The sequence below is a fragment of the Hylobates moloch genome, unplaced genomic scaffold (assembly GCF_009828535.3).
Source record: "Hylobates moloch isolate HMO894 unplaced genomic scaffold, HMol_V3 SCAFFOLD_6, whole genome shotgun sequence".
NCBI classification, from domain to species: Eukaryota; Metazoa; Chordata; class Mammalia; order Primates; family Hylobatidae; genus Hylobates; species Hylobates moloch.
This window is the reverse complement of record NW_026652281.1, coordinates 128752385-128763860: the sequence shown is the minus strand read 5'-3', so window position 1 is coordinate 128763860 and position 11476 is coordinate 128752385. Positions and strand designations below refer to the sequence as shown.

The following is an 11476-nucleotide window of genomic DNA, read 5'->3' as shown; positions in this document are numbered from 1 at the left end:
TGGATCACTTGAGGTCAGGAGTTCGAGACCAGTCTGGCCAACGTGGTGAAACCCCGTCTCTACTACAAATACAAAAATTAACTGGGCATGGTGGCGGGTGCCTGTAATCCCAGCTACCCGGGAAGCTGGACAGGATAATCGCTTGAACCCGGGAGGCAGAGGTTGCAGTGAGCCGAGATCATACCATTGCACTCCAGCCTGGGCAACCGAGTGAGACTCCATCTCAAAAAAAAAAAACAAAACAACAACAACAACAAAAAAAAAAAAACGAGCAAAGTAAGGCCCAGAATGAGAAAAGGATTTGCCCATATCACTTAATGATTGGGTGAGGAGCTCAGGTCTCTCGAATCCTTGTCCGGCGTCATTTTGTTTATTTATTTATCTATTTATTTATTTATTTATTTATTTATTTTTGAGACAGGGTCTTGCTGTGTTGCCCAGGCTGGAGTGCAGTGGCATGATCTCAGCTTACTGCAACCTCCACCTCCTGGGTTCAAGTGATTCTCATTCCTCAGCCTCTCAAGTAGCTGGGATTACAGGCATGCACCACCACATCTGGCTAATTTTGTATTTTTAGTAGAGAAGGGGTTTCACCATGTTGGCCAGGCTAGTCTTGAACTCCTGACCTCAGGTGATCCCTCTGCCTTGGCCTCCCAAAGTGCTGGGATTACAGGCATGAGCCACCGCGCCTGGCATTTTTTTTTCTTTCAAATAGGGTTTCACTTTGTTGCCCAGGCTAGAGTGCGGTGGCAGGATCACACCTCACTGCAGCCTTGACCTCCTTGGGCTCAAGTGATCCTGCCACCTCACTCTCCTGACTAGCTGGGATCTCAGGCCCACGCCACACCAGGCTAATTTTTGTATTTTTTTGTAGAGCCAGGCCTCCCTGTGTTGCCCAGGCTGGTCTTGAACTCCTGGGCTCAAGTGATCTGCCTGCCTTGGCCTCGCAAAGTGCTCGGATTACAGGCATGAGCCACAGCACCTGGCCTCTGGTTTTTCCTTTCGGGAAGATGCCGGGCTAATAGATGGAGTCTCTTCCTCTAGCTTCGGGGTGGACATAGGGACTACCAGCTGCCTGCCTGCCCAGAGTGACCAAACCAAAAGCTTCCAGCAAGCAGGCTTGAGTCTTCCGTGGCTTCTGCTTGGATCTTGGAACTCCCCCCCTTCCCACAGAGCCCTGGAGAGCTTGCCATGCTCTGGGTCTTTGGATATATCATCCCCTCTGTCCAGGGTTCATTTTTCTTCACCTGGAGAGCCAGTGGGCTGAAAAATAAATCGGTGCATTCCAAAGTTTTTTTTTTAATTCCTGAAACCACTTTTGGAAATTAAATCTTACAAGACTCTACTTTCAGGGATTATTTCTATAGTTCGTTACTAGAGAAGTTTCTCTGAAATATAAATTAAAATTTTATTAAAAATTAAAAAATAAAAACAAAGTACAAATAAAAATAAAAAATAAATGAAATTTTAGACAAAAGCCCAATACTTCAAACAGACAAAAGCAGTTCTGCTGTGGTTGAGGCAAGGACGGACGAGGGGTCTGAAGATCCGCCTCCTTGGCCTTCTTTCTGTCCTCTTAAGACTGCTGCATGGAACTCCCAGAGCTCCACAGAATGCAGTCGGAAACTGACATGGGAAATCTCGAAGAATCATGCCAAGAAGCTCCTGTCTGAGGAAAGGTACAAGAGCCAGGAGTGGGGTGAGATGACATGAAGCCGCAGTGCTGGATCAGCCTCAGATGACAGTGAGGGTCGCCTTGTCTCAGGCAGTGGAGAAGAGACAGGGGTGGGGGAAGGGGATGGGGCTGAGCTGCTTAGTCTAGATCGCCCTTCCTCGTCAGCCATCTGCCACAGCCCAGATACCCCAGAGGACGGAGTGTTCAGGCTGCCTCTCAGGCTGGCTGAGTCATGCAGCATAGGCTGCCACGTCTCTGGGCTGGCGGGGCCGTCATTATTCCTGGCCTCACTGCAGCTAAACTGAAGAAAGGTTTGGTTTGTGGGCCACGTCAAGGAACGTTTAAGAGCTGCCACGTTGTCAGGGCTGGGTTATTGGGCTTTTCCCCTCCTTCAGAGAAGATTTCCAGGCATGTGGGCTTTCAGAAGAAAACTGATGCCTGTGTGTGAGTGTTCCCTGGACCTGGACCAGCAGCGGCAATATTACAGACCCGGGGGTTGGGGCAGACTGAGCCAATCTGCTGCCGAGCTCCCCCGACCCTCCCCAGAGCAGCAGGGAGCCCTGCACTGTCAAAGTCATGGATACAGAGCCCAGGAAAAAGGCTGAAGGGCTATGAAACCAATAATACAAATCTTTAACCTTTGGAGAGTGATTGGCCACATCAACAGCTGAAGATGTTTTCTCAGTGTGGTTTAATAAAAAGAACAATAGGTCGAAGAGTTAGTTAGCTTGAGTCAAGCCCCAGCTCTGCTATTTACTGGCCGGGAGACCCAGGCCAGCTCACTTTACCTTTCTGAACCTCAGTTTCTTCTTCAAACGAGGGTGTTGGAGATAATACAAATTCCCCCAAAGAGTTTGTTAGGAAACGAAGTTCTGTGGAATGCATTAAAAATTCATGAAAAAGAGTACTCTGAGATAGCTTTAACCAAGTTCAACAGGTTTCTTTTCAGCAGACATTTTCAGAGCTTTTAAGGTTTAAAGGTGCCCCAGGAATATCCACAAGGAAGGTAGTGAGTGCTGCATTTCGCAAACGTACTTGAACCCAGGGTCCCCTTATCTTTCTGGAATATGTTATAGGACTAATATTTTGTGAAACACACTTTGGAAAATGTTGAATTAGATAATCTACTTATAAGATAGCTGACATTTATGAAGTGCTTCGTTCATGCAGCAGTGGGCCAAATGCGTCACATATATGATCTCATTTAATCCTCGCAAGCACCTCACACTTGAGGAAGCTGAGGCTGGAGGTTGATAACATGCCTCAAGTCTTCTAGAGTTAAATAACTTTGACCCAGGACCCAAGCCCAGAGATCTGACTCAAAAACTAGGCCTCCTAGCATCCTCCTATATTTACTGACTCCCTAAAATCTATGTTCACTTGAATCTTACACTGACTTTGTACCCAGGAGAGTGAAATATTTTAATCATGCTCATTTTACAGATAAGAACACTCAGGTTTGGAAAGGAAAAGTGAGCTGCTTAAGGTCAGAGTTTAAGCAGGGCCTCAGGGCACAGGTCCTACTAAGGGAAGAACCCAAATCAGAACTCAAATGAGTGCTTCTTTCTCCTTGGGTGATGCTATGGTTGGAACATGTACCCCTAAAAGCATGTGTTGAAAACTTAATCCTCAATACAGCAGTGTTGGGAGGTGGGGCCTATTGGGAGATGCTTATGTCATGAGGCCTCTGCCCTTACGAGTTGATTAACATCAATTAGGGTTTGAGGTTGCAAGTTCTATCTCTTGCTCTCTTTCTCGCCCTCTCTTTGCCCTTCCACCATGGCATGACACAGCATGAAGACCTTTGCCAGATGCTAGTCCTCAATCTTGGACTTCCCAGCTCCAGAATCATGAGCCATTACATTTCTGTTTATTATAAATCACCCAGTTCCAGGTATTTTGTTATAACAACACAAAAACAGACTAAGACCAGTGGGTTTGTGTCAACATGTCAGCATGAAAAGGTGCAGCCAACGCATTGTTAACATTTGTCACCTCAGTGGAGAGGGAGCCTCTGTGAGAAGGAGGTGCCTTGGCAAACTCTTACCGGGACCCTGGGTGGAGGCAGTGGGTGCAGTGGAAAGAGTCTTGACTGTTAAGAGTTTGGGAGCTTTCAATTTAACCCCACCATGGGCCAACTGTGTGACTTTGGGCAAGTCTGTCTGCCCAAGCCCAAAATGGGCTTAGTGAATCCTGACCTTTCTACTTTGTAGACTAAATGTGCCACTCAATAAGATTAGGGTGATAAAAGTCCTTTTTGGGCCAGACGCGGTAGCTCACGCCTGTAATTCCAGCACTTTGGGAGGCTGAGGTGGGCAGATCACTAGGTCAGGAGTTCGAGACCAGCCTGGCTAACTTGGTGAAACCCTGCCTCTACTAAAAAATACAAAAAATTAGCCAGGCGTGGTGGCACACGCCTGTAATCCTAGCTACTCAGGAGGCTGAGGCAGGAGAATTGCTTGAACCCAAGAGGCGGAGGATGCAGTGAGCCAAGATTGTGCAACTATACTCCAGCCTGGGTGACAGAACGAGACTCTGTCTCAGAAAAAAAAAAGTCCTTTGTGAGCTACAAAGAGCTAAAGGAGAAACCTTCAACTGCTCAGTGGGTGTATTGCAAGTAGGGGGGGTGCTGAGGTTAAATTTCATCTTCCTCTGTTTGGCCTTGGCCTGGTTGGTGGATGCTCTGCTTCGGGGACCCAGGACCAGATGACAATGGGTTCTTTGTGCCCTTCAGACAATGGGAAGGCCTGCCTGGGGAAAGATACGGTAACAAGGCAACAGGCTGAGTCAGCCTCCAGTGTGCTTGAACCTTCTTAGCTTGGCAGCCTTGACATTCAGCCAGCCACACAAAGGGTATATTTGAGAGTTCTGATACATAATCCCCATCCCAAAGAGGTCAGCCTGCCCAGTCCCTCCCTCCAGAGATTTGGATCAGGCCAGAGCTGGGCTTCAGCCTGGGAGAGAGAGGCCCCAGGCCTAGCTGTCCACACTGTAACCTTGGGCTCTTTAAACCCCAATATTCCCAGCCACACACGGAAAATCTAGGATTGAATAGGGCTAAAGGGCCCTATCAGTTCTAAGCTTTGAAAAAATAGGAGAGATCCAATCTGAGCTTGAAGGATGAATGGCTTTGGGTTTGGGGCCAGTGGAGGAAGGGAGGCAGCCATGGCCAGAAGGGCAGAATGGGCAGTTGAGTGCATGGGGAAGTCATGGAGAGAGGGCTCTGGAGTGGAGTTACCTGTGTGTATTCCTGGCTTCTCCACTGTGGGACCTTGACCAAGTGATTTAGTTCTCAGAACTTTTCTTTACTCATCTTTAAAATGTGAATGGTAATTGTACCCACCTATGGTAGACAAAATAATGGCCCCTCTAAAGATGGACATGCCCTAATCTTCAGAACCTATAAATAGGCTGTCTTACATGGCAAAGGGGGCTTTGCAGATTAATTTAAGGATTTAAAGGTGGGAAGATTATCTTAGATTATTTAGGTGGGCCCAATGTAATGACAAGTGTTCTTAAAAGTTGAAGGCCAGAGGGTCAAAGTCAGGAAAAGATGTTAAGGCAGAAGCAGAGTTGGAGTGATGTGCTTAGAAGACAGAGTGAGGGTTCACAAGCCAAGGAATGAGGGTGGCCTCTAGAAGCTGAAAAAGGTAAGAAAATAGGCAGGGCACAGTGGCTCACGCCTGTAATCCCAGCACTTTGGGAAGCCCAGGCAGGCGGATCACCTGAGGTCAGGAGTTCGAGACCAGCCTGACCAATATGGAGAAACCCCGTCTCTACTAAAAATACAAAATTAGCCAGATATGGTGGCACATGCCTGTAATCCCAGCTGCTCGTGAGGCTGAGGCAGGAGAATCGCTTGAACCCGGGAGATGGAGGTGGCGGTGAGGCGAGATTGCAACATTGCACTCCAGCCTGGGCAACAAGAGTGAAACTGTCTCAAAAAACAAAACAAAACAACAACAACAAAAAGGTAAGAAAACAGATTCTTTCCTTAACAGATTCATCCTTCCTCCAGAAGGAACCCAATGACACCTTGATTTTAGGACTTCTGACCTCCAAAACTGTAAGATAATAAATGTGTGTTGTTTTTAAGTCACCAAATTTGTGGTAATTTACTATAGTAATGATAAAAAACAAATATTCTGTGTAAGTGTTGTTGTGTTAAATGAGATAACGGACATGAAGTGTTTAGCCCGCCGTCTGCTTTGTAATATTGAATATGATTGTCTGTCTTCTCAGTTTAGTAACAATTGCTCCAATGAAACCTGGTCCCTCATGGGCCCTCAAGTTCTCCTATGTAAGTTTTGTTGAGTTTTTTTTAACCTGAAAGGCTCACTCAGGAGTTATGACCTGGAGATCTGAACTGCTGAGATCCTGATGCTGTTTTTAATGCATGGCCTTAGGAGATGTTTCTTTGTCCTGCTTTTATTTGTTTAACTTTATGCTTGGTTGCTTTCCTCCTTGCCAGAAGCCAAATCCACAGAGCCTTACTGATCTATTTCCAGAGTTCAGACCTCTTGCTCCCTGTACAAGTATTCCTGTCCCTGTGTAGGAATAGTTTACCTGGCCCCAGTCCAGCTCCCAGAGATGGTTCATCAGGTGGTCCATAGGCTGGTCTCAGAGCTAGTGACAGAGTCTCTGGAGTCAGCGAGCAGAAAGACAAACAGGTTCTTGATGTGGTTAAGAATCTGGTTTTTAGCTAGGGGTCAGGAGACCTGGTTTTGAGCTCCAGTTTCCCTGAGTGATAGAGGCCTCAGTTTCTCCATATCTACACTATAGATTCTAATCCCTACCCTAACTCTTTCACAGGACTGCTGTGGCATTCACTGAGATAGTGGACAAGAAAGTATGTTAAAATGGCTAAAAGGGTGTTAAAAGGGTAGGAATGAACAACAGGAAAATGGAGGAGAAAAGGATGAGGAAGAACAGGAGGAGAAGGGAAATCTCCCCCAGTAAGTAATTCTAGCCACACTTTCAGTTACTTGAAAAAGCCAAGCTCTCCTCACATCAGGGTTTTGGTGCTTGTTTTCCCCTGGAGTACTCTTCTCTCAGCCCTTCTCATTGAATCATCCTTCAACATCTTTCTTATCTTGCCTCCTCCAAGATGCCTATGCTAATGACCCTATCTAAAGTCATCCTCCATTGCTTTTTCATTTCATCTTCCTTATTTCTTCCATAGAACTGATCACAACCTGAAATGAGCTTACGGCCTGCCTTCACCTATTGGAATGTAAAGTGCAAGGGGGCAGAGCCTTGTCTGTCCTATTTATTGCTATATCCCCAGTGCCTGATGCAAAGCACAATAAAGATTGAATGAATGAACGAGGTAGCTGATGTACTGGGGGTGTAGGGAGCCTGGATGGCAGGCACATGTGGACATTTCCCAGGCAGTCCCTTGAGTTCTAAGGTTGTGGCTGGGGTGCTAGGTCAGGAGGGCAGGATCAGGGTGAAGTGAGAAGTGCCTAGAAGAGCACAGCTGGAGAGTGGTTGGAGAGGGCAGTGGGCAGGCAGCAGGGACCCCAATATACTGACTGATTGCTTTACAAGATGAAAAGCTGATTCAGCCTAATGTTGGATCAGCAACATTCTTGACTCAGGAGAGGGCTGTATGGTCTGAAGTCCACATATGTCAGAGCTGGAGAGGAATTGAGGGGGAAGTAGTGTGCAGTAGTCAAGCACTTGGGCTCTGGTGTCCCTTAAACCTGGATTTGAATCTCTGATTTACCATATACTTGATGCATAAGCTTGAGCAAATTATTGATATGAACTTCATTTTCCACGTTTATAAAATGGGAATAATAGCTGTTCCAGATTTATAAGAGTTAAATCAGACAATATACGCAAAGAGCTTAGCTGGTGCTTGGCACATAGTAGGTGTTTAATAAATGCTGGCTCTTATTACTACTATTCTGCTGTCCAACCTATTTTATAAATGAAAAGGTGTAGGGTCAGGTACAGTGGCTCATGCTTGTAATACTAGCACATTGGGAGGCCAAGGCAGGAGGATTGCTTGAGGCCAGGAGTTCAAGACCAGCCTGGGCAACCTAGCAAGACCTTGCCTCTATTAACACAATTAAAAAGAAAGAAAGAAAAGGTGTAGTTCAGAGAGGGGCAGGGATGAGCCCAAAGTCTCTCAGTGACTCCATAGCAGAGCAGGACTCACACCCAGGTCTATCATATCGGGCTGGATCGTGCTTCTCTCCCTTCCTATAAAGCCCTTGGCAGGTGGCAGGAAGACCAGCCTTAGTCTTAGTGGTCTTCCTTTCTAGGTCAGAGTCATCCTTGCTTCAGAGGCTCCTGCTGCCCCAGGATGCTTATTTTTTTTTTGTTTTTTGAGGCGGAGTTTCACTCTTGTTGCCCAGGCTGGAGTGCAATGGTGTGATCTCAGCTCACTGCAACCTCCACCTCCTGAGTTCAAGCAGTTCTGCCTCAGCTTCCCAAGTAGCTGGGATTACAGGCATGAGCCACCACGCCTGGCTAATTTTGTATTTTTAGTAGAGACGGGGTTTCACTATGTTGGTCAGGCTGGTCGCCGAACTCCTGACCTCAGGTGATCCACCCACCTCCGTCTCCCAAATGTTGGGATTACAGGTGTGAGCCACCGCACCCAGCCATATGCTCTTATCCTTAGATATAAAACCTACCAAGTTTTCCTTCTGGGAGTGATTCTGGCTCAGGGTGTCCCCACAGAGACCTGGAAGTGGCCCTCAGGAGGGATCTCTGTTCCAGAGCTTCAGCCCAGCCCCAACCAGACTTCCACCTCCTGAACTGAAAGCCACATGGGGACACCAGCCAAAAACTGGGAAGAGTTCCACTGGTTCATCCTCATCAGAATCATCATTTTAGTTTATGAATAAAAATACAAAGCTTCTGCTAATTTTAGTCCCCATAATGCCTGGGAGCTATAGCAACCAATCCTATAAAATATACATCTGTCCAGATGGCAAAACAGGTACCTGGAGAGCCCACCAGCACCATGTATTCAGCAGCCAAAAGCTCTTGGATTTTGAACCAGGGTGAGAGGCCTTGGGGGTCTTTATTTATTTATTTAGAGATGGAGTCTTGCTCTGTCTCCAAGGCTAGAGTGCAGTGGTGCCATCTTGGCTCACTGCAACCTCCGCTTCTTGGGTTCAAGCGATTCTCCTGCCTCAGCCTTCCATGTAGCTGGGATTACAGGCACGTGCCATGATGCCCAACTAACTTGTTTTGTATTTCTAGTAGGGACGGGGTTTTGCAATGTTGGCCAGGCTGGTGTCGAACTCCTGACCTCAGGTGATCTACCTGCCTCAGCCTCCCAAAGTGCTGGAATTACAGGCGTGAGCCACCATGCCTGGCATTATTATTATTATTGTTATTATTATTATTATTATTATTATTACAGACAGCATCTTGCTCCGTCACCGAGGCTAGTCTCAGGCTTCTGGCCTTAAGCAATCCTCCTGCTTCAGCCTCAGAGTAGCTGGGACTCCAGGAATATACTACTGCACCCGGCCCTTGGGGGTCATCTGGAGCAGATGCCTTCTTTGTTGTTTGTGGATTTTTCTGCAGAGAAAGTTCATGGCTTCCTTCAGGTTCTCAAAAGGACCAAACACCCTAACTTTTATATTCCACTTTAGTGGTCTGAGGGTCTCTTGGGTATGGGGCACTGTTCCAGGCTGCAACCCTAGTAAAAGACAACCCTCTCTTTTTTCAGATGGGCAAGCGGAAGTTCATTTATTTATTGAATAAAATTTTGCGAGCCAGCTTTGTGTGGGGCACTGGTCAACATGCTGGGCACAAAGCAGTAAACGGACATGTGAAGTCCCTGCTCTCACCAAGCTTCTGTCTAGTGGGGGAAACAAATGGTTTCTGAGAATGACAGGTGATGGAGAGGAAATAAAACAGTGTAAGGTGATGAACTGTGCCTGTGAGAGAGGCAAGTAGATTGAGTGGCCAGAGAGGGCCTCTCTAAGGAGGTGACGTTAGAATAGGCACAGGAAAATCAGGTGGAAGGGTGTCTCTGGCAGAGATAAGAGCAAGTGCAAAGATTCTGGGCATGGTGGCTCACACTTGTAATCCTAACACTTTGAGAGGCCAAGGTGGGCGGGTCACTTGTGGTCAGGAGTTCGAGACCAGTCTGGCCAACATGGTGAAACCCTGTTTCTACTAAAAATACAAAAATTAGCCTGGTGTGGTGGTGCGTGCCTGTAATCCCAGCTTCTTGAGAGGCTGAGGCAGCAGAATCACTTGAACCCAGGAGGTGGAGGTTGCAGTGAGTTGAGATTGCGCCACTGCCCTCTAGCCTGGGCAACAAAGTGAGAGTCTGTCTCAAAAAAAAAAAAAAAAAAAAAAAAATCCTGGGGTGGGAGAAGCTTTGGGGTAGTTGAAGGACTGGAAGGAAGTTGGCATGGCTGGAGCAGCGTGGGCACAGAGGACAGTGGTAGGAGGAGAGAATGGCAAGAGAGACAGGGGCCACAGCGGATGGAAGTGTATCATGAGGGTGTTCTCTGCCTTCTCCCTTTCCATGGTATTCAAACCCAACCTATGCTTCAAGGTCCACCTCTTTCAGGAATCCACCAATCTGAAGCCCTGGGATAAGCCTTAGAGTCTGTACCACTCATGTAAGTGGGTGTATGTGTAAGGCACAACCTTTCAGCAAGATCCAAAGCTCCTTGAATAGTGAGTTATCTCTATTGATTGATTGTTCACAGTCAGTTACAGATTGAATTCCTTGTTGTACTTTTTTTCCCTTCTCGGTTCTGCACTTAACTAGTCAAAAAATTAAAAAACAATTTAAGAAACCACAAAGCTAAGCTGGGTGCGGTGGCTCACGCCTGTAATCCTAGCACTTTGGGAAGCCAAGGCATTCGGATTGCCTGAGCTCAGGAGTTCGAGACCAGCCTGGGCAACATGTTGAAACCCCATTTCTACTAAAAATACAATAAATTAGCTGGGTGTTGTGGCATGTGCGCCTGTAATCCCAGCTACTCTGGAGGCTGAGGCACGATAATTGCTTGAACCCGGGAGGCAGAAGTTGCAGTGAGCCAAAATCATACCACTGCACTCCAGCCTGGGCAACAGAGTGAGTGAGACTCTGTCTCAAAAAAAAACCAGAAACCACAAAACTTTTTGAGGACGAGGACCAGGTATTTATTAATTCTCATACCTCCCAGAGTTTTAGGCACGAAATAAATATTCAACCAAGACCTGTTGCACTGAGCAGTTCATATACAACAGGAGTGACCCAAGTTGAAACATAGAATCAGCCCACTCATACCACTTTTTGCCAGGTGATCATAGGCAAGTTACTTAGCATCTATGTTTCCTTATTATTAAAATGGTCATAATTACAATGTCTAAGATAAGGGGTTGCTGTGAAGATTATTAAATCCTCAGTAAACTTTGGCTATTGTTACTCCTATGATTATCATCAATATCATCAATTACCTTATCTGTTCAATACTGGTGGCACAGGTCCACAAGCTAGATGTCTAATCCCTTATGTGTCTATCGGTGATACAAGTGGAGTTTGAGTGGGATTTTTTTTTAAGACCAGTTCCAAATCATCAAGGATGATACCACTAGTAGCAGCTTGTCTTGTCTGTACAGTGGTAAGTCCTGGCCTTGCCTTTGTGGCAAATACAACCCCCTTGAATTGCTTGGCCCTTCTCAGCATTGCCTAATATTAGGGAGGACTCCTGTAAAGCTCACTGTTTAGAAGATCAAGACACTTGGGCCTGGTTCTGCCCCTGGGGGCTATTGGGTAATTCCTTGCAGTCTCCAGGCCTCACTTGCCCTCTGAACAAGAAAGAGGCTGTT

At 46.6% G+C, this 11476-nt stretch overlaps 1 pseudogene; it reads left to right on the top strand.

The window, feature by feature from the left end:
• Positions 1–1336: 1336 nt before the first annotated feature.
• LOC116472144 (small nucleolar RNA U3) lies at positions 1337–1408 on the top strand (annotated as a pseudogene).
• Positions 1409–11476: the final 10068 nt, after the last annotated feature.